We start from the raw sequence: 26,892 nt of genomic DNA, 5'->3' as shown, positions 1-26,892 counted from the left end.
CCCCCCCCCCCCCCCCGCTTTAATTCAGTGCTACAGAAGGCAAAAGGGAGCAAAATGCAGGGTGGGAACTGTAATTGCACAGCGAGCTGCTGGTATTAATGAAGTATTGAGGAGGCATGAACCTAGGGGGCTACAGTTCAGGCAATTGATGACTAACTAAATAAACGTAGTGCAGCTGCTCCGTGCTGGACAGTGCTAGCTGGGGAGCCCATGGAGGGTAAAGTGTGATCCTTGCTTTACAAGAGTGCCTGTAAGGGAGGAGCAAGAAGAAGAATTAGTGAAGTATGATAGAGGCTCTGATGGGCTCATGTGCAGGGCACTCAAAAAAGCATATTCGACGGTTGCTTACCCGGCTGAGGCCAGAGAGGGCTTGCAGAAGGAAGTGCATTGTAGGTAGAGAGAGGAGGAACACCTGCCACAGTTAGATTATTTTTTCTTTTCTTTTATAGATTAAGACATAATTACATAATTTCTTCCCTCCCTCCAGACTCTCCCATCTACTTGTTGAAGAGACTGGCAGTTCCCCTGCTTTTCTCAGAGCGTTTCCTCCTGGGCCTGAAGTTTCCCTGAGTTTCTTCAGCTCTCTGACCTTCCTAAGAGCAGAATGCTGAACGTGAATTCAAGACAGCTGGGGATGGGGTGGGGAGAATGAAGAAGGGAGAAGGAGGGAAAAGAGAGGGGAGAGGGGAGGGGGAAAGGCACTGGAAATATGTGTCAAGAATTAGAATTGTTGGCATTTTAATCTGATCCAATTTACCGAGTGAACCTCAGTCAAGTGGAGGCTTTCAGGCAGAGCTACACCGAGCTGAAGACTCACCTGGCAGAACCTGCTCACAATATTGACCTGTTTAATTGTGAACAATATAGATGTGACCCACTTTCGGGGCCATGGTCATTGGGGCTATGGAGGTGAAAGCTCTCGGCTTTGTGTTTCCAGAAGAGATGTTTTTATTGGTCTGCTGGTATTTTACCACCAATTCCATTTTGATGTATGTTGAACTTCACATGACTCAGGGTTATTATAGCTGTGATGAAAAACTTTTCACAAAATTGAAGTTTACGATGACAAGGTTAATAAAAATAACGGTAGCAAATCTTACTGTAAGGCACAATAATTACAACAAAGTGGTATCAACAATAAAATGGGCAAATAAGGTCAGGGAAAGAAAGCCAGTTGTAGGCCGTAAGGCCTGACTCCAATCATGGAGAGTAACTATAGGTGGGTTCTTTGTCTGTTTTCCACCTTAGGGAAAACGAAGTGTATCTGTCTTTGGATCACATGTAATAATGTGAAACATGCAATTCTACTTTAAATTTTTTTTAATGTGGTCCATTTTCAATCACACCATCTCCCAAATCCAAACCTTAGAATGAATGATTTCTAAGTCCTTTGCTGGTGGCATGATGTAGGTCATGTGATAATAATTCTTTGGAACATCATTGAGACTGATTTATATATGTGCTGTTTACAAGTGGGAATCTCAGTGTGAGTACAAACCACACACACGTTTTTTTTCCAATCCTCCAGAACCACTTTAAAACATGGCACACACTTGAGATCTATAGAGTTGTTTAAAAATGATTTGACCAGCTTGGAAAGATGGGCCATGGGAATATTCATACGTCAAAATCCCAAGTGGAAGAGGCATAAGGCCAGAGCAGGTAAGAAGACAGGGAAGCTCCGGTTGATGTGTGGCACACACGGGAAGGTCGCCTGCCAGTGTCTCTCATAAATCCCACACACAGTCGCGCCGTTTTCAAGCACAACACTGACGGTGTTCTGCTCTCGGAACGCTGTGTGCTTTAAACCTAGTTTTAATTTTGTGATCATTTATGTGTGTGTGTGTGTTTACCCGTGTGAGTTTATGTGTACATACAGATGCCTGAGGAGGCTGGAAAAGGGCATTGGATTCCCTGGATCTGTAGTTACAGGTGGTTGTGAGCTGACATGCAGGGGTTGGGAACCAAAGCGGGTTCTCTGGAAGAGGAGTAAGTGCTTTTGACTCCTGAGCCCTCTTCAGCCCCGTGGCAATACTTCATAAAGTTTGCAAGATACATTTCCAGAAACAGTTATTCCCACAAAGTCACACTAATGCTTTTAAGTTCATCTGTACAGAAGACCCTGGAACTTCTTCATCTTCTTGATGTTGCTATTGCTACACTGAAACTTTCTAAAAGTTACTTTTAAAAAGGAACATTAACTAGGTTTTAAACTCCACATATAATGCCTGCACCCAAATTTACTTATCTGTGGTCTCTACTACTATTTGGACATTTAGCATATTTTAACTCTTTTCAGCTTCTACTAACAATAGCATTGTGTTAAAATTCCTAAGTATTTATACCCTGTAAGAGTTTCTTAGTGAAAATTCCTCTAAGTGGAATGGTTGGGTCAAACTGTTAGCCATCTGAAGTCTATTCTTATGGAGTGTCTATTAAAAGTGTGATATTGTGTAGGTTAAGCATTTCCTGCCATGCTGGTTAAACCTACCTAAAACGTAAAATTATTTCCTTTAATATTGAGAGTCTTCTTATGGCCAGATACATGTGATAGTGTAGCTGGCCTCTTCCACCTCTTAGATGACATTTCTTGAATCTTGGGGAAGTCACAATTCAGCATGGCATGGCACTTCCCGAGTGACACAAACCAGGGTCAGAGTTTGAACAAGCTCTGATGGGTCTAAGGCTCCAGTTAACATTTAATTTTAATGCTTAGCTCAGTGCCAAACACTGCACCTGGATATAATATCTAACTGGATTTGGACCAAAAGGATGAATTAATGAACACTGGCTGTGAATACTGATTTATTGAAACCGTGTCTTTGCACTGCTCCTTCAACTGTCTTATTCTATATTTTTTTATTTTGAATTTCCCTTTTTTAACTCTACATGAGAGTCTCATGATTTTTTATTTTATCTACTTGTAATTAAATTTATTGCCTTGGTGTCTTCTGCCTCTTTCTTTTCTTAAGAACATTTTTTTTATTTATGTGTATGGATGTTTTGACTGCATGTATGTACTGTAAAACATGCATGTGTATATAGGTGCCCACGGAGGCTGGGAGAGGTCACTGGAGTCCTGACTTGTGAGTCACTATGTGGGAACTGGGACTCAAACCTGGATCCTCTGGAAGAGCAGTCAGGGCCCTTAGCCACTGAGCCATCTCTTCAGTCCCCTCTTCTGCATGCCACAGCTAATACTTTGCTTGGGTGCTGGTGGAATTTGAAACATCCTGATGGCATATTAACATTACCTAAATGTTCATGTTTGTGTTTACTGTGTTGCCTCTTCTTAAATATTGAAATATGGCAAAGATTGTCATTTATTACCTTTTTAGTCCATTATTTGCTTAAATAATGTTTTAGGGAAATAATACCAATTTCTTTCATTTTTTTTAAAGATTTATTTACCTATTTCATGTATATGAGTGCTCTATCAGCATGTATGCCTTTATGCCAGAAGAGGTCATCATCTCCCACTATGGATGACTGTGAGCCACTGTGTGATTGCTGGGAATTGAACTCAGGACCTCTAGGAGAGCAGCCAGTGCTCTTAACTGCTGAGCCATCTCTCCAGCCTCAATGATGCTGATTTCTCTGTTTTCCTTTCTTCTTCCCTCTCTTTCTTTCACTCCTTTGTGTTTTTCTCCCATTTATTCCTGTCTTCCTTCACAAATGATCTCTTGTCAGAGCTGATGAGCTGAAATGTTCTCCAGATGGTCACAGATGCCTACTTACTCCTTTCTTGATACAGATTTTGATGGTTTGCCTGTTTGTCTATCAGTATGTCATTGCTTTTGTTTGCATTTCCTTGATTATAAGTCAGAAAGATCATCTTTTAGTGATTGCTGGACATTTAAAAAAAACTTTTCTTTGGAGTAATTATCGGTTCTAATTACATTACCTTTTCTTTCTTATCCCAAATAATGCGCTTGAGCTTTTCAAGCATCGAGGCTAGCAGTTCTCCGAACATGCCTTACAAATGTGATTTCCCAGTTTGTTTTTTTCCTTAAATTATATTCAGTTTTCTTGGCTTTCCTCACACCAATTCTGGCGTTTTGTGGTATTTTTTTTCAAAGCCTTTGTTTCGTTTTGAGTGTTTTCTTTTAAAAGATATATTTAATGATTTCCTCCAGTGTGTAATTATTTAAAACAAACAACTTCATCCAAACTTTGACTGGAAACTTTATGGTTTAATTTTACTCTTTGAATAAACGAAGTGCCCTGGGATTATCAGTTATTCTTGTGAATTAGTAACAGATTCTTCTAAACGACTGGAAATAGTTTTCCACCAAATGACCAACTTATTACCCATTAGACTGAACAATAATGGAAAGATTTTCACACTCTATCATGCTAAGTTTAAATAGTCCAGGATTCTGAATGAGCATTTGAATCAGTGTCTCCAATGTTTGAACAGCACTCAAGTTAGGAATGAATTTAGGGATCCATATTTTATATATTTCTATTCAAAACAACACCCACTTATTTATTTGCATTCTAATTTGGATATGTCCTTTGGTAGTGGTATATGTTTGCCAGGATTTTGCCAACTCATGAATAAGATATCGAGTTGCTTTCTCTTTCCTTGGTAACACAGGGATAGGAACAGATTTTCTTATTGTTGTGACTGTTTTCCTTTTGGCCCTTTTCCTTTTGAGCTAAAATAACTTGCAAGAATTCGTTGTAAGTCTATCAAGACAAAATAACCTATTATCACGCATTTTGTTATTGCCATTTCAAAATCTCATTTTAAAATATTTTATAATTTTCTTTTTCGAGACAGGCTTTCTCTGTGTAACAGCCCTAGATGTCCTGGAACTAGCTCTTGTAGACCAGGCTGGCCTCAAACTCATAGAGATCTGCCTGCCTCTGCCTCCTAACTGCTGGGAATAAAGGTGTGTGTCACCACTGCCTGGCAACATGTTATAGTGTTTTTACTTTTCTATCATAAAGATGTGTAAGAGCTAGCCAGTAAGAGGCTAGAGCTAATGGGCCCAGCGGTGTTTGAAAGAATACAGTTTCCGTGTAATTATTTCGGGTAAAGCTAGCCAGGTGGCGGGAAGCGCCCGCTGCTCTTCCGTACTACAGAGTGGCCCGAGCAAGTCTGGTGGGCTGGGCGGGGCTGCGTAGGCTGTTGCGTGCGGCCCGAGTCACGTCAAGTCACGTGTGTCCTGCGCTGTTTTCCAAGGCAGCTGGGAGGCTGCAAGGCCAGCAGCCTGTGTAAGAGGCCCTGTTTGCTTGTGTGCTGGGCGTTCGGGGGCTGCTCTCAATCTGTAGCAGCCTCAGTAAGAGAGTGTGGTGCACACCATCGGCTGACGCAGGCAGTTCTCTCAATCTAAAGTTCAAGCCTGCGCCCCGGACCGCGCAGGGGCAGAGGCAAAGAGCCCCACGTTAGAGCACCAAGATGTTATGGCGGAAATGAACGGCAGACAGAAATTATAATAGAATATTCAGCTTTAATAAAGGAATGACTTACAAGACCGAGGTTCCCGCAGAGAACAGGAAAACAGAAGAAGAGAAGGCAAGGGAGCACACCAGCAATATTTATAAGTAAATAATTTCCTCAGGGGACCCCACCCTACAAGCAAGGTAATTGGCTGGGCTTCCCCTACAAAGATGTTTTTAATTTTATGTGCATAACTTGTCAGTTGTTTTGGCTAATGTTTCTTAGTTTTTATGACAAAAATTATTATGGATTCTGGTATGCTTAGATCTTTATATTTTGCCATTCTTGTCAGGTGATGATGGCACACACCTTTAATCCCAGCACTCGGGAAACAGAGGCAGATGAATCTCTGTGAGTTCAAGTCCAGCCTGGTCTTTGGAGCAAGTCCAGGACAGTCAGTGCTGCACAGAGAAACCCTGTCTCAAAAGACCAAAACAAATAAAATAAATTTTTGCCACTCCAGTGAGTGCATAGTGGTACCTCATGCAGCTTTAATTTGCATTGTCGCTAATGAATAATGATGTTAAGGATCTTTCCTATACTTTTTTTTTTTTGCGATCTGTATATTGTCTTTAGTGAAGCCTTGGGACAAATATTTTGCAGCATTTTTCTTAGGTTTCTGATTTATTTGTTACTCAGCATTGTATATTTTGTAGGACTGAGTTCGTCATTGGATTTGCGGCTCCATTCCATGCATGGTGACCATGTCCCTTTTAGTGTACTGGTCTCTGAAGAGTAAAATTCTGTTCTTAATTCTGATTAAACCTTTTCTTCCTGGAGTGTACTTTCATGTGATTGGGTCATAATAATAACCACGCAGTTGGGGCTGGGAGATGCTCATGCAGTAAGTGTTTGCTGCACAAGATGAGGACCTGAGCCTGGATCCCCAGCACCCATGTAAAAACTGGGTGTGTCCCAACAATGAGGGACAGAGGTTGTTGAAATAAGAAGCGGCGTGGCTGCGTCCCCAACACCCCGGCCGCTTGGCTAGCTCATGCCCGAAATAACAACACACACACTGTATTCATTTAAGAACTGCTTGGCCCATGAACTCTAACCCTTACAGGCTAATTCTCGCACCTGGACTAGCCCATTTCTAATGATGTGTGTAAGCACCCCAAGGTGCGCTTACAGGGAAGATTCTAGCCTACATCCATCCGGGATTGGAGGAGCTTCATTGCGTGCATCTGCCTGGGAGAGCTGAGCATGGTGTCTCTGCTCCAGCAGAGCTGTCGGGTCTCTCCGGAAGCAGAGCAGAGTCTGACCTCACTTCCTCTTCCGCCCAGAATCCTATTCTGTTTACTCCTCCCATCTATGTTCCAAGCCATGAGGCCAAGCAGCTGGTTTATTATAACTTAACCAATGAAATCAACAGATTGATATATGACACTCCCACATCAAGAGGTCCCTATGCTTTGCTGGCCAACAAGTCTAGCTGAGTTGCCCAAGTGACCTTGACTCAAAAAAATAAGGTGGAAAGTGACTTTGACTTCTGGCCTCCACATGCATACACACACAAGCACACACGCACACACACACCTGCACCTACACACAAATGCACACGCATATTTGTATCTGCTCCACCTCCGATGTGCTGGGATTATAGGGTGTATCCCCAAGACCAGCTCATCCCTTTCCTGCATACAGCCATCTAATTAACTCTGGTACCCATGGAAGGATGCTCCCTTTCCCTACTCACTGTCATTGGTATCACGTCAAATGTGAACTGATGATCTATGAAAGGGTTGCTTCAAAGTCTTCTCTGTTTCATTGATCCATATTTATTTATTTATTTATTTTTGCCCCATCATGATGTCTGGAAATGAGGTAACGTGAGTCTTCTTTCTTTTGATTGTAGATTCTTCTTAGGACTCTATATTTCTGTATCAACAGCATCATTATGCCATTTTATATAAAAAGAAATGACCTCCCCGGTACTATTGTGATTCACCCAAGAGTTTTGCAACCACATACTTCTATTCCATGCCCTTAGCTTTTCCACAACATATTTTACTATTTTTCTACATTATATACTTACTTAAAATGATTGTGAATAATGTGTAAAATACCTTCCCTCTCCACCTGCATGTTTACCATGTCTGCTGTTCCCTCCTCCACTCTTCAGGTCTAATTTCCTTAGGTGTCATTCAGCTTCCCTTTGCTTGAGAGCTCTTCAATACTCCTTGTGGTGCTGATAGGCACACCGTACATTCTTTCAGATTTTGTGTGGTAGGAATGTCTTTATTTTGCCTTTTGTTTTCAGATGCCCTCTCTGGATAGAGGACACAGCCTGGCAGCTGTTTCCCCACTGTCTCCCCAGCCTGTGCTCTGGCCTACATTGGGTAAGTCTACTATCATTCTGCACCCATTCTTCACCTGTGTTTTTACGGTCTTGCATTATTTTGAAACACTTTGGTTTAAATGAACTTAGTGTTGATTTCTTCATTTGTTGGGATCCTTAAAACTGTGAGTTTGTAGTTTTCGTCAGATTCGCAGCTTGTTCTTTCAATGCTTTTCCCCTCCCCCCCCCCCCCCCCACCCTCTCTCTCTCTCTCTCTCTCTCTCTCTCACTCTCTCTCATCTTTTTGGGACTCTGTTTAAGCGTATGTTGGCTTGTTTGAGGTTGTGTCGTGGTTCTCACACTCCCATTTGCTTCCCATCTTTTTGTATTGCTGCTCCATTCCGGGTCATTTCTCTCTGTGAATCCGAATTCATCAGTGTTTTCTTTAGTAATACCCATTTTGCCATTTATTCTAGTCAATGTACTTGTACGTTGGCTGTTACAGTTTTTAATCTGTAGATACTTCTCTAATTACTTTGAACATTTCTTCATTTTCCTTAGAGTACTTAGACTTACCCCTAGCTTGTCTCAATTCAATGACTTATTTCTTAGCATATCTGTATCTACTTTAACATTTGTAAAATTAGTAACTAATTAGAAAAAAAAATTGTAAGCAGTGTTAGTGAGTAGTTTTTCTGTTTGATGTAACAGATCAGCTAACTTTTAAGTTCCTGGTCTTCCTGTCCTAATTATTTTTTGTTTATGATAGAATTTGTTGCCTGATATGCTTTATTTATTTCTTTTTTGGAGGTAATTAATGTCCCTTCAAGCACCTTGTGACTTTGGGCCACGTTACTGTGAGCTCATTTTCTTCCTGCTCTGGGTTAAATGAAACCTGTGGAGGGAGGATAGGACACAGTCTGTGCTCCCCCAGTGAACTCGAGCACAGAGTGCGCATGAGCCCCTAGGAGGAGAATCCAGGTGCGTGGGAACCCTGATCAGGATCTCTTTATAACATGGGAGTTTCAGCTCGGTGCTTTTTCTCTCTGCGAAAAACAAGGTTCTGAAAATTTCTAGCCTTTAGAATCATTCAAAGGACGCGTGAAAACACGGGCTACTGGGCTTCATTCTCCAAATGTCTGCTTTACCCTGTGTTTAGTGTCCATTGAGAATAGAGTAGCAGCGAGCACAGATGAGCTGGGGTCTCTGTAGTTGGATGCAGAGTCCTTTGGGTACACCCCAGAAGTAAAATAGGTGCTGTCCAATGGGAGATCTGTGTTCTGCAGGGTCATTAAATTAAAAAGTATTGGTAAATAAAGAAATAGAAGATAGGTTCTCACGTCTGAGAGGAAGAAGCCACTTTGGAGAACGGAAAGGTAGAGGGTCCGTTTTACTGTGTCTTTCATTGTTTTATATCTAACACCTGCAGTTTCGAATGGAATCTGATTTTTTTCATGAATTTGTCATGAGTCATGACAAATGAGTTAGTTTCTGAGTGGTTTCCAAACCCCTTATGAAAATCAATGAGACATGGCTGTGCTAGGAGTTGAGCAGTGTATTTCAGAAAATCACTGCAACTATTTGAAACCCAGAGCACTTTTGCATTGAAACTCTTCTCCTCCTGCTATTGGAAGTTAGATTTAGGGGCATGGGTCCATATAACCTTGATATTTTATTTTTATGTTTTGTCAGATGTCAGCCTGTCTCTGTACTATCTTCCTTCCTTCCTTCCTTCCTTCCTTCCTTCCTTCCTTCCTTCCTTCCTTCCTTCCTTCCTTCCTTCCTTCCCTCCCTCCCTCCCTCCCTCCCTCCCTCCCTCCCTCCCTTCCCCCCATCCTTCAGTGGGAAGAGGAGGGAAGAGGAATGGATATCTACATGCTCACTCCTCTGCTGTGTGCCTCACTCCGGGGCAGGTTATAGAAGCACCATTAGGGACCCACCTTTTTATTCTTACGTTCCCAGTATGCAATGGCTTTGGGTAACTTGTCCAAGGTCACATGACTTAGTGATGGTGAACCTTGAATTCAAATACACATCAGGGTCCAAAGCCTTTGGCCATAGCAACAAAAGACTTCCTTCTCAGAATGTAACACACTTTTCTGCATATATTTTGTGACATTTTCTTGCCTTTTTTCTGTGAAAATCTGACCACCACTTGAAAAGTTTTACAAAATATAGATAACGGTGTTTGGGCCCTAAATTACTCTGAAGTCTGCATTTCTAAGGAATTTTTCAATTGATCTTAACACGAAACCAACATTGAAAATGGAAAATTTAGGGCAGGCAAAGGTGCTTTCTGCCAAACAGAATGACCTGAATCTGACTCCTGGAACCCACATTGTAGAAGAAGAGAATTCATTCATATAAGCTGTTCTCTAACCTTCACATTTGTGCTGAATGAGCGCATGTACATGCATACATCCACACACATACACATGTATACACACAGACCCACAAATAAATAGATAACTAGATATAATTGAAAAATTGTAATGATAAATTTATAACCCTGTCTTCAGTTGTAGAGTTTAGTTTGTAAATCCAAATTCATTAGTAACTCAGAGTAGTTGCTGTCCCAGGAATTGTCTAGGGAGTCCGACCATGTCCTAAGCGCCGGGGTTGAAGTGAATGTCACTATGAAAAAGGTCCTGGCTCTTCACTGACACCTGAAAGTCTTCACAGAGGACCCTGAGAGAAAAAGCCTATTGGACCAGTCAGTGGTGGCGCATGCCTTTAATCCCAGCACTCAGGAGGCAGAGGCAGGCGGATCTCTAAATTCAAGGCCAGCCTGGTCTACAAGAGCTAGTCCCAGGACAGGCTCCAAAGCTGCGGAGAAACCCTGTCTCAACAACGACAACAACAACAACAACAGCAAAGCCTGCTGGCCATCTCCCTTGAGGCGGGTGTTCATGGTCCCAGCCCCACATGTGATTAGCAGTGTCCAGGCCCTGACTCGGACCAATGTAACTACAATGAATGTGAGCAGTAATATTTCAAAGTACCGCCATGATTAACATGTACTGTCAGGAATGAGAATGTTCTTTCCTTTTTTTTCCATTAAAAAAAAATTAGCAGGTGAGCTAGAGGGGATGGCTCATCAGTCACAGCTACCAAGCCTGATCACCTGAATTTGATCTCTGGGACCTACATGGTAGAAGGAGAGAACGGATTCTTAAAAGTTGTCTTCTGTCCTCTGCATACATGCCGTGGCACACATGCATGCATGATCACACACACATACAGACAGACACACACAGGCACACTAAATAAATAAATAACAAAATTTTAAAAATTAGTAGCGGGTAATTATACGTGGTGTTTTCACACCTGTGTCTACCTTCTCTTGCCCCTCCCATCTTGTTCATCTGCTTCTTCTTTCCAGCCTGTCCCCTTCTACTTTCTTATTCTATCCAGTGTTCTCTTGAAGCTTTCAATGAACATGAGCTATATAATACTGCTAATATAATAAATCTTCTGTTGGGCTCCAGATAGATGCCTCTAAAAGAAGCATTTTGTATATTCACTAAATGTTTCAGTGATCTTGTTAGTATTGACTTTGTGGGTAAAAGAATTATAGTCCTTTCAATTTTGCTGAAGAAGAAACTCAAGTATTAGAATTCCAGACCCTCACACACTAAAAATACATTTCAAATGCTATTCAACCCTTGGTCACGATGATGCCAGAAATGTATCCAATTAACTCTCAGCTAGTGTACGTTTCCTGTGGTTTTATTTCCATGGCATGCTTCTGACAAAACAGAGAGGCATTTTTAGTCCGTCTGTGTGTGAGTGTGTGTGTCTGATGCTGTGTCCCTATGCAGTTTCTGCAGCGAGGGATTATTGATTGTGGCGAGACACCTCAGGACAGCTAGGTCAGGGCTCTTTCTCAGACTTGCCTGGGACTTCTTTTCATGTGTCCTCATTTAGCAGCACGATATGTTCTCAGCACGGATACCGCAGGCAGAGGCAGCGACACCTCCCAATCACCTCCCCATTCACACCCCGGAGCCAAACAGGAAACGCTGTAGGAATGAGTGGAACCTCAGAATTTGTTGAGAGAGAGCAAAAGTTTACAGTTGTCAGAGCAGAATGAAGGAGCATGGTGGACGGTGAACACAGGGTGTTGGGGGATCAGAGCTGCTGCCCCCGGTCTAATGGATAATAGAGTCATTAATTCTGCTGATTAACTCGGCCTTGGGGTTCAGGGAAATGACATCTACTTCCTTCTTGTCTTTTAAACTCAAACTGTGAAACAAGGGAGCCTGGAAAAAAAAACCCTAAGCTAATTAGAGAGAAACGAAGAGAAAAGAAGCTGAGAGAAAATAAAGACAGTCGGAGCAGTTTGAGCATTAATGAGACTTGTTTGGAGAGAGAACGTGACAGGCGCCTCAAAAGTATTATTGTCAAATGTGTCACCATTTCATAGACGGCTAGATCTACCTTTTAGCTTCATGCTGATAGTTAATGGTTCGAAACTATAAAAAGATTGAAAAGGTAAAAGGGAAAATGTCAGACTCAACTGGATTTTAATGAGCTTATTATTATTATTTTTCTCTTAAGGAAACCAGCATTGGGAGGTCCGTAAAGTTCCTCTGTTCTCTGTGTTTTCATCTCTTTCTAATGTACAGTTGGCAGAAGGACAGTGGGAGGCAGTTATCAAAGGTCTAAGCTCCCAGATCTGGGCCACTTCATTTTCCCAAGAGGATGAAGGGAGGCTGTAGGGGTGGCTCGGATGGGCCTTGAATGACAAAAATGAGGGAAGATTGATGGCAAGGATAGGCGGAGCACGTGTTTGTTTTTTTGGTGACATGCTGAGCGGAAGCCATCTTCACAGTGTGAGGTGTAACAAAGAAACCAGAACTGATTATGCAGGTTTGTCCATCAGAATAGCTGCTCCTGCGATTGCCAGAATAGCATCCATGAGATGACACGGTATATATGCTGGTGGCTGGTTATCAGTCACCTTATAAGAGAGCAGACAAGGGCCCTCACACCAAGGAGAGGCTTGGCTTTCTGGGCTGTGCACTTAGCAGGGTAGTCTTGTCATTAAATTCAGTAGCGTCAATTTAATTTGAAAAAAAAAAAAAAGTGAGAAGAAACTGAAAATGAATTCTGTAACCTCATTTTTACCTTAATAAGAACTGTCAGGATTTTACTCCCTGGGCTCTTGGTTTTGTGTTAGTAGTCTGAGCACATGGAAAGCTCATGTATTTTCAGAAGAATCAAATGCCGGGGGGGAGGGGGGGGAATCAGATTCAAACTTGAATGTTTTTTTTCCAATGACTTTCTTGTCATTCTCAACATATTAAGTTCTGTGGACAATGCCTAGGAACTGATTATTAACCGGGTACCAGGGTCAAGCCTTACTAATGAGTTTCTGATGAATTCATTTATGAAATAAGTCACCCAGTTTATTGATTTGAAAGTCAGGAGCCCAGTTCATTGCAAAGCAAAAAAGGCTGCACACAGAACCGTGGTCTGCAGTCTTTTCTATCCCACCTGGCACCCACCTGTGCAGTTCCTCTGCACTTTTCATGTGCACATACATGGGCCTGCCATATGCAAAGGTGTGCATTTTTACTCCATTCACCTCTATGGGGATTAGCTGCATATGTAGTTACCTGAAGATCTCGAAGATACTCTAATGTTTTCTGTTTTGGGCTTTCAGCACACATCAGAATGCTAACAAATGGTCAGTCCAACCCTACATGTTAGAAATGAGTTAGATAATGGTACTCTGGAGTAAGTGGAGGTGCGGGGGCTTTAAACAAAATTGGACAAGCTTGTAACCATGGCCCATTTAAGACTAGAAGTGTAAGAATATCTTTCAGAAGCCTTTCTGGTTTCAGCTCGATGAACTATGGGCACAATATTTTCCTTCCAAATTGTGGGTCATAGACATAAATGCCCGGCAATGAAAGATAAGCAAGTGTAGCCCTGGACATTCCTAGAGTTACTGGAAAAGAGGTGGTGCAAAGTGCTGGTGTCAGAGTGATTGTCTAGCATGCAGGAAGCCCTGAGTTTGGCCCAGGTACCACATAGAAGAGAATGTGGTGGTGCACTCACGTAATCGCAGCACTCGGGAGGTGGATACAGGAGGACCAGAAGTTCAAGGTTATCCTTAGCAACCTAGCAAGCTTGAGGCTCTACTGGGCTGTGTGAGGCCGTGGGTGGGGGGAATAGAGATGAGCCCATACAATGGCCCTAGCAGCTGGCTTCTCTCATCTCATGCCATAGTGTTCTCCCTCCACTGGTATGCATCTCGTTACACACTAGAATCCAGAGTAGAGGCTTCATCTGCTTCTGCTGTATCTTCAGGGTAGAGGGTATTGACTGACCAGGCTGATGGAGAAAAGCTTCACGAGGTGAGTGACCTTCACTCTGAGACTTGCTCAGCTTGACAACTGAGTAGGATGAAATAGCACAGACGTTCCGTTTGCACCAACACAAGCTATGTCACTCCCGGCTTCCGCATATTCCTTGCACCAACACATGATAAGTCACTTCTAGACTCCAAACATCTGAGAGGTCAAGTGTTCACACTCCTCCAAAGGCAGGAGCTTGGCCTCCAGCTTCCAGGAAAAGTATTGGAAGGAGTCTGGCTCTCTTCTCCTCTGTGTTTGCCAACAGTTGACTTTAAAAGAAACACCCAATAGTGTAACAGAGCCAGCATCTGGAATCAAACTGTATGTCCCCTGAGGCAGGGCATGTCGTTCTACATGGAACATAAAATCTCCTCTACTCAAACTCAGAGAACGTTGAAGAAGAGTGGGCAGAAAGAATGTACGAGCTGGTGGATGAGGAGGGGAGTGCTGAGATGCAGACTCCCAAACTTGACATGGCTGTTACACATAACCCATAGTGGCTATGGTGACATGCACAAAACTGGCACTGCAAAAGCCAGTCAGAATGCCAACACAAATGGGGGAGGGCCATGAGGAAGACCCTTGTGCTACAAGTTGCAGTATTATACAGACATCTTTTCAGGAGTTCAACTCATCAGAGCCAAAAGCTCTGTTAGAGGCTGAAACCAGGATGCAAGGAATATTGAAATTTTTGCCTTGGGAATAAAGCGATAGTTTCTTGCTGTAAAATTTCTCACTGTAGCTATTCTCCTTATGTTACAAATTTGGGATTTATCTTCACCAGTTCAGTACCATTTGAGCTATGTATGAAGACAGTCATTTCCACTTCCCACTACCAGGTCTTTACTCCTCTCTCCGTTGTAAACCATAGAGATCTGCCTTCCTGTAATTATCTTTATTGATAGGCATTTGGTCAGTGTTTAGGGTCCAAGAAAAAGCATTCCATTCAAGACATTCCCATATATTCAAGGACTTAGAATTGCTACATGCCCAAAGCTGTTAATTCATAGCTGCTCACATAGATAGAAAACATAAGCATGCCTGGTTTTACCTCACTTATAGATAAGAAAAGTGATGACCTCAGTTTACTGATGACTTTAGTTCAGGAGATTTACTGCTTGTAAATAATTAACCATCTATCCACAGTCTGGAGGAAGACAAACTGTTGAAAGGAGCTGTTTGTTTGTCTCGGCCATCCAGAATCAAAATAATCACACAGAAACTGCATTAATTAAATCACTGCTTGGCCCATTAGCTCTAGCTTCTTTTTGGCTAACTCTTACATATTAATTTAACCAATTTCTATTAATCTGTGTATGTCCACATGGCTGTGGCTTGCTGGCTAAAGTTCCCAGTGTCTATCTCCAGAGGGGCTACATGGCTTCTCTCTGATTCCTCCCTTCTTTCTCCCAGCATTCAGTTTAGTTTCCCTCCATCCAGCATTCAATTTAGTTTTCCCTGTCTAACTCTGTTCCCCTATAGCTCTGCTATAGGCCCAAAGCAGTTCCTTTATTAACCAATGATGTTCACAGCACAAAGAGGGGAATCCCACATCAACAAACCTCCACTGGTGCCTCTGATAAACATCAAGACCCCCAGACCTGATCTTAGAGCACAGACGTAAACTTCAGATCCAAAAGGCCTTTAGAACTTGCTTACATTTGGCAAAAGCGCTAATGGACCAAGGACCATAAACTTCCCTTGTCTGTTTATGTAGGTTGCCTGGTTACCTATACCTGTAGGTCTTGTGGATTTTTATAGCGGGTAAGAACAAGGAGAATTAACAGAAGCGGAACAGTAAGAAACTGTTGCAGATGTTAGAGCAGAAGCATCCCAGAAATTAGCAGAGATAGAAAAATGAAAAAGAATAAGGAGAAGAAGAAGGAGAAGAAGAATGTAGCAGAGAATTGAAATTGGAATTAGAGTTGAGACAGAGAATTAGAGCTAAGAAGTTATAGACAGTTAGGACAGAAGAATTAGAATGGCGAACAAGAAAAAAAGAACAATAAAGAGATATGGATAGAAAGAGCATGTTGTGAGTAGACTTCTCAGCCCTCAGATTTTAGTTCCTTTCGCTTGTTGTGGTGTCTTCCTTTGAATCCTGAGAGGAAGCCTTAGAGGCCCGACCTTTAAGGTTCTCGATACCTTTGGAAGAGAAGCTATTGACTGTTGATAGTTGCTGAAGGGAGATAAGTTACTCTCTCTGGGGACATGGATGTAGCTAGGTTGCCCATGTCCCAGTGGATAGCCCCACACCTGTGTACATATGGGAATATTAAGTGGACTCAAAGTTTATTAATAATAATAACAAAATAAGACAGAAGACAGGAAATTGTGAGGGAGCTGGGGTGGGGGCATGAGGCAAAATTGGAGAGAAGTAATGGTGGATAGATATGATCAAAAATACACTGAAAATGTATGAAAATTTCAAAGGAAAGGTGTAGTGTATTGTGTATGTATGTGTATGGTGTGTGTGTGTGTGTGTTTACATATACCTTTTTGGCTTATTGGAGGAGGCAGGTGGAGGTTCACTGTTTTCATGGAGACAGTTTTTTTTTTTTTTTTTCTGAGAGTTATCACATATTCTCTTCCTTCAGGTTAGGAACTTTGTTAGCAGCCTTTCCTAATTCCAAGAAGCCGTGTCAGGTGCCTCTCATTTGTACTTAGCCTGCCCTTGCCCTTCAGTGTGTTTTATTCCAATCATGCATTCCCATGACTGGGCCCTTCTGGTTGAAGGAGTGACGGTACAGAAAGAAACAGATATTTAAGCGATGGCTCTTACTTGCCAGCACAGTTTCCAAGGGAGAAGATGCATCAGAGAAGCCCGCGTTGCTCTCAATCTTTCTGTCACCGTTTACTACTTTATCTTGTAAAGCTGCCTTCTCGTGGCTCTCTGGAGATTCAGTGCCGGTTCCAGTGAGTGCATCACTGTCCGGCTCCTACACATTTGTTTTCTCCTCTCTCAACGTTCATGAATGAGAGTTGATGTGAAAATCTTTTCTTAATAAACTCTGACTTTAATTCATGCACAATAAAGCTTCCTTCTCTTTCTTCCGAGTCCCCACTGTTCTCGACCTCCAGGACATAACTAAAGTCAGTACTCTTCACATTCCGCCCAAAGTCGTTGACCATCTGATTAGTGTCTTCCATTCCACACTCACGCTGTAGAATACTTTGAGTAATTTTGGGGATGGGTGGATAGTAAACCCGTGATTTCAGAAGTGACTGAGATAGGCCACTAAAAGGAAGGCAGAACAGAGAGTGTGACTTTGCCTTTTTTCTGAGTTGCCTTGGTACGGTTTGAAGTAAATTCATATTTCACTTCAGCAACTTGGCTGCCGTATGGGAAGAGCCATGCAGTTGTATTCCATGTTCATTCGACATTTTATGCAACAACTCTTTGAGCTGGGTGAGATGAGTTTTGAAATCCCCATTGAAGGGAGAAGTAGATATGGAAAGTGCCTTGTCCATAAGCGATCCAGGCAGGGTCTGCTACCACCCAGGGGCATCTGCTGGGTGACATCTTTTTTTTTTCTTTGAAACTCTGTCAGCCCATCTGAACACCAAGTGAGCTGTGCTGTTTGTACCATATTTATAAATGCTTGGCCATTGCTACTACCCAGGATTAGTGCCAGGGTTTCCTAAGAGAAGGACCAGTGCAAGAAACAAACAGAAACAAAACAAATCGCAAATCTCTGGTCTTTAAATGGCTCTCTCTAAAAGGAGACAAAATCATCTAGTAGTGTACAGGTCTAGTAGTGTACAACTAGAGCAGTGAAAGCCCACTAGTACTGTAGGCACAGCTAAGCTTCAGAGGCGCCCACTTGCTAGGTAGAAATGCAAGTGTAATTTCGAATTGGGGAGTGAAAAAGAAAACGTCTTTCCTGAGTCGTTTTGAAAGAAGAACCCCCCGCCCCATGACAACCTTTAAGAGAATGCCAGTGCCAAGGACACAGGGCTAAGCACATTGGCAGCGAGTGTGTGGAAATATGTGTGCGTTTCTGTGTATATAAGATTTGCCAAATTTTTGCCAGTGGTGCTAACTAGGAGAGAGATTGAGCAATCGCAGTGAGGGCTCCAGTGTTCTACAGCTGGAATCTCTGCAGGTGCAGCTTTCTGGTTGCCGGCCAGCATTATTTTGCAATACTGCTGGCAGTAACCATTTTTAAATAGAAACATGATTGCACTTTATTTTAATATTGCTCCCTTCCATTTTCCCCCTACTGTAAATCAGCGCTGCTAGGAGCATGAAGTCCTTGCCAAGGTTTCCAGTAATAGATTAAGCCCACTGGGCTGAGCCCATTTTTAGTGGCTGCAAACACACCAAGTTTGCATAGTGCAATTGGTGTAGCTCATGTGACTGAGCGAGAAAATAGGGACCACGTAGCACCGACTTTCCCGAGGCTTTTGTGATGTTTGGAGATGAGCTGCTTCATCACTCTGTGCAGCGGTCGGATCAATAAATCACCAATAATTGATATTTAAACAAATTTAATAACAAAACAGACTCACAAAACCAAGGTTCCAGCGGGGTAGCCAGCGGAAACAGGAGAGCAAGCGGAAGGGCCCGCGCAGCCTCTGCCCGCGCACTATATCAGTAAACATACGCCTGAGGGCAGCCCGCCCCCAAGGGGAGGGCTTATCCCTACAACTCTGAAGATGGTGATGGGTAGCAGGGGTGTGTCAACTGTGTCACCAGATTTCTGATGGTCTCTACTACTCTGTAGGCTTTGGGCAGGTTGTGTTATAAATGAAGACATTCAGAATTAAACAGATCTCGCTAAAGAACCATGGATAAAGGAGCCCTTGGTTTTTACAGCACTTATGCTCCAGACTCTGTAGTGGTAACTGTTAGTTCACTAAATTCTCAGGTCAAACCTGGATACTTCATTTATATGATCTGACGAACAGGAACACAGAGGAACAAATAAATTAAGTAACCTGTCCAAGATTAGATAGGACAGTTAGTGGAAGAGTCGGGTTTGGACCTGGGGAATCTGGAGTCAGTCTGGCTGACCACCCCTTGGCTTCACAGTGTTTCATCATGGGAATCTGAGGCTATCTCATTTCCCAACATCAAGAACAGCTCTCTGCTCCTTCTAGTTGAAGTTGCTGTCTTTCCCCAACCAGACTATTAGTTTCTTAAGGGTATTTTTAAAAATGTCTTCATCTACCCTTGCCTTCTAGGGCTAGACTCTTCTATAGGAAGAACTTGATACACAAAGCAGGGATTTTCAGTAAGGAGGTTAGAATATTCATCAGGATACTTGATAATGATGTGGAAGACCTAAATAAGTAAGAGTTTTATTTTAAACTTCAAATGCAGTCAACGTGGCCCGAAGCAAGTTATGTAGTCTTTCACTTGGTCACATGTTTGAACACAGGATCGGGTCTCATGTATCTGAAGACCCAGATTTGAGCAATTTGTTTCTGTGTGAGAAAAACAGCCTTAATAGTATTATTTGGCAGTCCTTAAGGGTGGAGCGCCCTCCTTGGTTTTGAGTGCTTTTTGGATTCCATTAGTGACTTTTTTTGGATGCTCTCAAAAATGGTTATTGTTCTTAGCACATGGGTCTCTGTGAGGAGCACATCTGTGTTCTTTGGCCATGTGTAACCCCGATGTCCTGTGCTGGGGCATGCATTTCCCAGGCAGGTTTTTCTTGTCTCTGGTTCAGGGCTTCCACTGACATGATAGCCTTACTGCCCATAGCTGCTTTAAGAGGATCTCAGGTCAGCCCTTTACAGCTAATTCATCTGATGCTCCAGATCTCTACTAGAAGCCACGCATTAGAACTTTTGCAAAAGTTCATGTCATAAAATGATTATCAGAAAATCAACATTAAGTTGAAAAGTCTCAAAGTGGCAAAGACAAAGTGGGGGGGGAACCAGAAGCTTTGAGTTCATGATTTGAGCCCCAGATTGAAATTTTCCAGTGGTTAGCTACACAGCCAAAAGGGTAACACTAAAGAAATCAAAATGAAATGAGTTTCTTCACTAGCAAAACAATGGGTATAGTGCTAGAACATCTTTTCAAGTCTCTTCTCTTCTTTACCATCTATTTTTTTAGTTGCTGTAAATTCTTTATACATAACGCTAGATTTCATAAAGAAAACATTGACCATCGTCACCCCGTTGCCTTCACCTTCTCTCCCCCTTCCTCTCTCTCTAGTTTCCTTCTTTGCTTGTCTCTCTTCTGCTGCCATATATATTCACATATGGTTCTTTGTGTTCATATAAAATCTGCCGTCAACAAATGCAAGAAGACATTCTAGCTGCCTTTCTCCATCTGGATTATTTTGCTGAAGATGTTGATCTCCAGTTGCACGTGTTTTCTAGAACATCACATAGTTCTATGATATTCACATAGGTAATAAACTTAGTGTGAATTCCTCTCTATAAGAGTACTCTGTTTATGCCAATCACCACCGCTCTCCACCAAATGTCTAGAAAGAAATAAACTCTGACAAGAAGGGGCAACTTCAGTTTGTCACTGTGGTAAGTACACAACGAAAGCCTTGCTTTGGAATGGTGACAATCCACGCAACTTCAGGAAGGTACTGGTTAATTTCATGTAGTCAAATTTGCATTTGAGTTTTCATATTTAAGAACCATAAACTGCCTGGATGATGAGGAAGATCTATTCCTTTGTGGCTAACTTGTAGAGTGATCCTAAGAATGTAAGAATACAGACTCATTTGACTCACTTCGTGATCAGCAAGGATCTCCCCAATCCTGTTTGTTAGCAGCACTATTACCAGCCCTCTGGGTCTGCCTGCTGCATGCTGTCACGCTCAGCCTTCGCTTGATCTTCAAATCCTCCATCCTCAAAGTGTGATCACAGCCCAGCAGCCCTGGCTTCACAGGGGAGCGTGTTAACGCTACAGAAATACTGAATCAGAAGCTAAGTTTTAACAAGATCCCCAGGCGATTCCTGTGCCCGTTAATGATCGAGAGCTATGTTAAACTGCTGAGACTGAAAAGAAAATCCTTCTCAAAAATTTCAGTGTGCCATGTTGATTGTCATGCTATCCGCGTCAGAATTTATTGGCGCTCTAGAGCGAGCGAGTGTGACTTCAGAAAGAAGCATTGTTTCAAACATGGATTGACATACTAGTCTCGCAGGCTGGCATCCATCCATGAGAAACCTTGCCGTTAGATGCTGATTTAACCTAGGGCTGGGGCTGTATCTCATCGGCAGGGTGATTTTCTATCACACGTGTGGCCCCTGCTTCAGTCCTCGGTACCGCCAAAATGGAAAGAAAAAGTGTAACCAACTCAAGCTCTCCACAGAGGGGTGGATCCAGAAGGGTGAACTGGGGCGGCAGGCTGCACCGGGAGGGCCAGCCACACGAGCCAGACCCTTTGTAGTTAAGGCGAGAGCTGAAGGACTATTGGCATTTAAGAGTGAGCGGGATACTTTCCTAGCAGTGACACTGAGACCATGACCACATTTCAATGAACATTCTCAGATTATCTTAATTCACTTTTCCCGGGTCGGTTCGCATTGAACCCTTCACATGCTCTCTCTGGCAGATGCTACAGGTCTGAGAAGCTGTACAAAGATGCCCTAGTCAGATGGGAACACCATCTCTCTGCTCTTCGTTACTTATTTTTGTAAACAGTTACAGCCATTACAATAAAGTTAATATACTTGACTTTTAAATGGTTTATTTGGCTTTGAAACCAGCCATATTTTTTTTTTCTGGATACATCTCTTGATAACAAGTCGGAGAGAAAGCAATCTACATTCTCCTGTAACAGAAAATGGTTTTGCTTTTAGCAGAAGATCTGTGTTAGAAGCTACGAGGCATACTCTTTTGAACTCCCAGTTGTGATGACCAGGCGTGATGGTACATTTTCTGTGGGAGTGTGACCAGCCGAGAGTCTTCATCCATGTAGTTAAGCATCATCTGGGTGTTCCTGGGTCTCCACATTTGAACTGGTGGACTGAAGAGAGCAAATGGCCCACTGTAGTGTGAGTGGGACGCTTCCCTGCAGCTGAAGGCCTGGATTGACGAGAAGACTGAGGAGAATGAGCTCCTGGCACCTGACTACTTTGGATTGGGATTCTGGGCTCCTCCTGTCTTTGGACTAAAACAGACACCATTGACTTTATGGCTATGTAGCCTGTAGATTTCTGAATCGATCCATACCATTGGCTTCTTGGATCTTCAGTATATTGACTTCCAATATTGGGACCTCTTTGTTTCTGTAAGTAGATTAGCCAATCCCTTGCAATCTCTCTGTCTCTGCTGTCATCTGTCCGTCTCTCTCGATTCCTCCCTTTCCTCATCCTCTCTCCCTGTGTCCCTCAGTCTCTATTTACAAACACACATCTGTGTGGACAATGACTCTGCAGGCCGACTTGACTGGGTTAAGAAATGCCCAGGTTAAACATCGCTATGAGAATATTTCTGGGAGACACTTACCGAGGAGAGAGCAACATCATCCACATGGGAGGAGGGTGTCTGGGCCATGGAAGGTCTGAGTAGGTAAATAGCACAGAGGAAGGCTGACAGCCCACCTGTTGCTGTCACCACGGAAGCCCTTGATGCCTAGGCCTTTGGTTTATAGTAAGGGCAGCATGGTCCTCAAGCCTTCAGATTCAGGTGATTCACACCCTCATTTTTCCTGGTTCCCTGCTGTGCAGGTGACATGTGATGTGACTCGTTGGCCTCCACAGTTGTGCCATCACCTGTATAGGCGCCATTGGCTTCTTTTTCTAAGAGAACTCTGAAATACACACAAGGTTGACTCTATTTATTTTCTGGTTCTATTTCTCCAAATGGATACATGCTAAAGAACGCTCCAAACGTATCTCAGACATATCCCTTTCTATGGGGAATGTCTGTGTTGACCGCTGTTATCCAAGGTCATCTCGATGAGTTCCGCTATGCTGTGACTCTGGAGCCGTTGCCCGTAGAACTCACTTCACAAGGGGGTACGGAGAAAAGCGCATCGTCAATAACATTTGGATCCACTCCAGTCAGTTCAGTGGGCACACAGCGCTCCGCAGGTGTCTCTTTGTGGGAACTGGGATCAGTCTCAGAAGGGAGAACAGTGTTCCCATTGTTTCCTAGACTTCAGAAGAAAGGAAGTTGTGAGGTGCTAAGTCCCCAAGGGACCGTCATGCAGATGAACCAACTGCAGGGCTACAGCTTCCCTGGATTGGGAAACACGATTTCGTACTCCTCTGAGTGTGACCAAGACAGCTAGCTCCTCTGCAAGAAACACTAGAAGGAAACTCCATGTTTTCTTAGGGCTGGCGCACATGCATTTCCAATGGACACCAGTCCTTCCCACTCAGAACATCCGCCTCTCTCGGGTAACAGTTTTGTTATTACTGCTGCTCATAGAGTTCAAGACAGAGCTGGATACATACAGGCTAGCCTCAAACTGCTGTGCCGCTCAAGCTGGTGGAAGCTTCTAGCCCTCCTGTCTTTACCTCTCAGATACTGGGATCTAGGGTGTATGACATTATATCTGGTCTCACGTTTTAAAAATAGATGAAGAGTGTCACAACATTTAGTGGATTCACAATTTGGTGCAACCGTGACTGTTCTGTTGTAAACATTTCCAACCCCTGCCCCCCTCCCCAAAGAAACACCGTATCTTGACTCCTCTCTCATCTCCTGAAAGTCTACAGACTTCCTCCTTCTAACATGCTTTTTCAAAATACCCCCTCTCATCTAAATCCTCATTTTCAAAATACCCCCTCTCATCTAAATCCTCATTTTTAAAATATATCCCCTCCCCCCGTTATGAGGAAAAGCTACAGGATAGAAATCAGTGAATATAACTGAAGGAGTGTTTTCAGATTAGGGATAGTTTTCATATTTATAGCAAGTACACATGGAATTCTTCAGGACCACGCTCCATGTGTGAACCCAGCACACTCCACACTGTGGCAAGACGTGAGCGGCAGCGATGTTGAGACTGGAGGCTGCAGTTGGAGCAGTCTTGGCAGTACTCACTCTCAGGAGGAAAACACAGGAAGGAATGCCCTCCTGGCATCCTTCTTCACACGCACTGGCTTCCAGACAGCATCGCACACTGCTCACAAACTTCAGCATGGGACCCATGAAACCATTTGGTTTTCGATCGGCACAGAGCTGAGAGAGCTAGGGGTGTGTTGTGTACGCAGATGCTTCTTTCCCCCTTCTTTCCTCTTCTCTCCTCTCTTTTCCCTTTCTTTCCTTCCTGTTTTAGACATGGCCTCGTGTATTCTAGATTGTCTGCAAAAATTCTGGAGCTCCTCATCTTCCCATCTCCACTTCCCAAACACTGGGGTAAAGTCATGCATCACCGCACACGTACATGTGATGCTGGAGAATGAGACAGAGCCTCATGTGTGCTTGGTAAGCACTCTACCAACAGAGTTCCACCCCCAGCCTGTTCTTTTCAGTTTCTGTCAGATTATTTGTATGGTCTTTTTTGTCCTTAGCCAGATACGATAAGTGTGTGGTTTTGGCCATATGGCTTTACATAGGCCATTTGCTTTCTCAGTTTTAAATATTCTACTCAAGGAAATTATAAATTTGAATATGGAAACTCATTGGTCCTTTAGTGCCCATATATATATGTTATATATTTATATATATATGCACACACTATATGAACACACACATATGTATAAATGTGAAGCAATTACTCTATTTGTCCAAACTGAGGAAGTTGTGAGGAGATGAGAAACAGTCTCTTTTCATTCCATTTCTACCATGACTGATAGCAGCAATTTGAGGAAAGGGTCAGTTTTCATAGAAAGAAGGAAAAAGGTTGCTTATAAGTATGAACTGCTTCTTGAAGTCAGCAGGGAAAGCCAAGTTCTAAACATGCTGTTGGGAGTCCATTTTGGTAATGGAGTCTGTGCCCCTTGAGCATCTCAACAGTTGTATTTACCAGTGACCCCATGTTCAGAGACATGTATTCCAATCCTTTGTCTTTCTGCCTCATAATCTTCCTTGCCATGTTTCCACCATAGTAGTCAGGACTTCCTGTGTATACCTGTCATAAAATACATGCTCTATGCTTTATTCAGATGTGACAACACACAGGTATGTTATAGTAAAATGTGATCATAGACAATGACACCAGGTTAATGGCCTTAGAGTGATATAACCACATCATTATTAGATAAAAAGCATGAGAGAAGTTATTGGTGTGTTTCACTGGATTTAAAAATAATTGATTTGCTGTAACTGGAAATCACTGGGAGACAAAAAGTTATTCTAAATGATAAGCGACCCATTTAAAAGGTTTTTATGGGGAAATATCTATTTTCTACAGGGGTCAGAGAAAGTTGCAATTTAGGCATTTAGACTTAAATTGGGTTTAAAATTTGATATAGAACTGAAGCTTTTAAAGTTTATATGGTTTTGGCTTTAGAAAGGCTCAGTTTCACAGAGTCTATGGTTTTATTGCTATCTCCTCCCGACTCCCAGAAACATTACAATGAGAAAAAGATTTTATGTCTTTTACCCACACTGCCAAATAATTTGGAGAAAAGTCTAAGTTCACCAGATAACAATAAATGCTTTTAGGCTAAGGGCAGATAGTTTGTAAATGTCCCCAACAAGATTGGATGATCCTAATCTTTACATAGATAAATTTCTTAATAAAAACATTCAAGGTCCATGATTACATAGAAAACTTTACTTGCAAAATATTGCAATCTTTTAGATTGACCAGAGAAATTCCTTATTTATTTTTTTACTATGGCCAATGCTGAGATGGTTTTAAAATCAATGTATATATGATTGACTGATCTACATATATATACAAATGTGCATATAAGTAAATGCACACATATTTATTACTTGTTCTTTATATGTGACTATTCATGTATATATATACACTTATATGTAAATGTATGTGTGTGTGTATATGTCAATTAACCACTTTAATGCTTAGCATGATCTGCAGAATCATCAGAGCAAATGTTGGGGTAGGGCTCCAGCATGTGCCCCTTTCATTATTAAGGGGGCCACATTCTAACACTCTAGTGGCTTTAATTCTCTGAAGTATTTGTATCATGCATTTGTACCCAGAATTAATTTACAACAAACTCAGCACCTCTATTCAGAAAGGAAGAAAATATGCCAGAAACTGAAAAGAAGATGAAGGAGATGATTACAGAGAAGAAAAAGAATTGTTACCTAGAACTTGAGTTCCCAGGGAGGTTTACATGGGAGGGGAAGGGAAGGCAGACGGTAGGTGGAGTCTGCTCCTTCATTTCCTGGCTGCCTAGACCCAAATAATCACACAAAACTATATTAATTATAATAGTGCTTGGCCTATTAGCCCAGGCTTCTTATTAACTAACTCTTATATCATAAATCAACCAATTTCTATTCATCTGTGTATCGGCAGGAGGTTGTGGCCTACCAGTAAGGTTCCTCAGCGTCTGTTTTCTCCAGCAGCTACATGGCATCTTTTTTTTTTTTTTATTGAGAATAAGAAAAAAAAAGTTTCCGTGTCCTCCCAGCCTCCCATTTCCCTCCCCCTCCCCCCATCCTTCTCCCCCTCCCCCCACTCCTCTCCCTCTCCCTCTCTAATCCAAAGAGCATTCATGGTTCCCTGCCCTGTGGAAAGTCCAAGGTCCTCCCCCCTCCGTCCATGTCTAGGAAGGTGAACATCCAAACTGGCTAGGCTCCCACCAAGCCGGAACATGAAGTAGGATCAGAACCCCTTGCCATTGACCTTGGCTTCTCATCAGTCCTCATTGTTCGCCATGATCAGAGAGTCCGGTTTTATCCCATGCTTTTTCAGTCACAGTCCAGCTGGCCTTGGTGAGCTCC

The 26,892-nt window shown here is 42.6% G+C and overlaps 1 long non-coding RNA gene across 8 annotated transcripts in view; it reads left to right on the top strand.

Moving 5' to 3' along the window:
• The window catches only part of LOC126502641 (uncharacterized), a 503,616-nt gene that overhangs the window by 47,632 nt on the left and 429,092 nt on the right, over window positions 1–26,892 (top strand). For all 8 annotated transcript variants that reach the window (XR_007591995.1, XR_007591997.1, XR_007591994.1 and 5 more), the window contains exon 2: window positions 7,713–7,791. This is a non-coding gene — a long non-coding RNA (uncharacterized lncRNA). The remainder of the gene's footprint in view (window positions 1–7,712; window positions 7,792–26,892) is intronic.

Source organism: Alexandromys fortis, unplaced genomic scaffold (assembly GCF_014885135.2).
Source record: "Alexandromys fortis isolate MF-2015 unplaced genomic scaffold, M_Fortis_MF-2015_v1.1 scaffold_1, whole genome shotgun sequence".
Lineage (NCBI taxonomy): Eukaryota > Metazoa > Chordata > Mammalia > Rodentia > Cricetidae > Alexandromys > Alexandromys fortis.
Note: the sequence above shows the minus strand (reverse complement) of the source record. Positions and strands in the feature narration are given on the sequence as shown.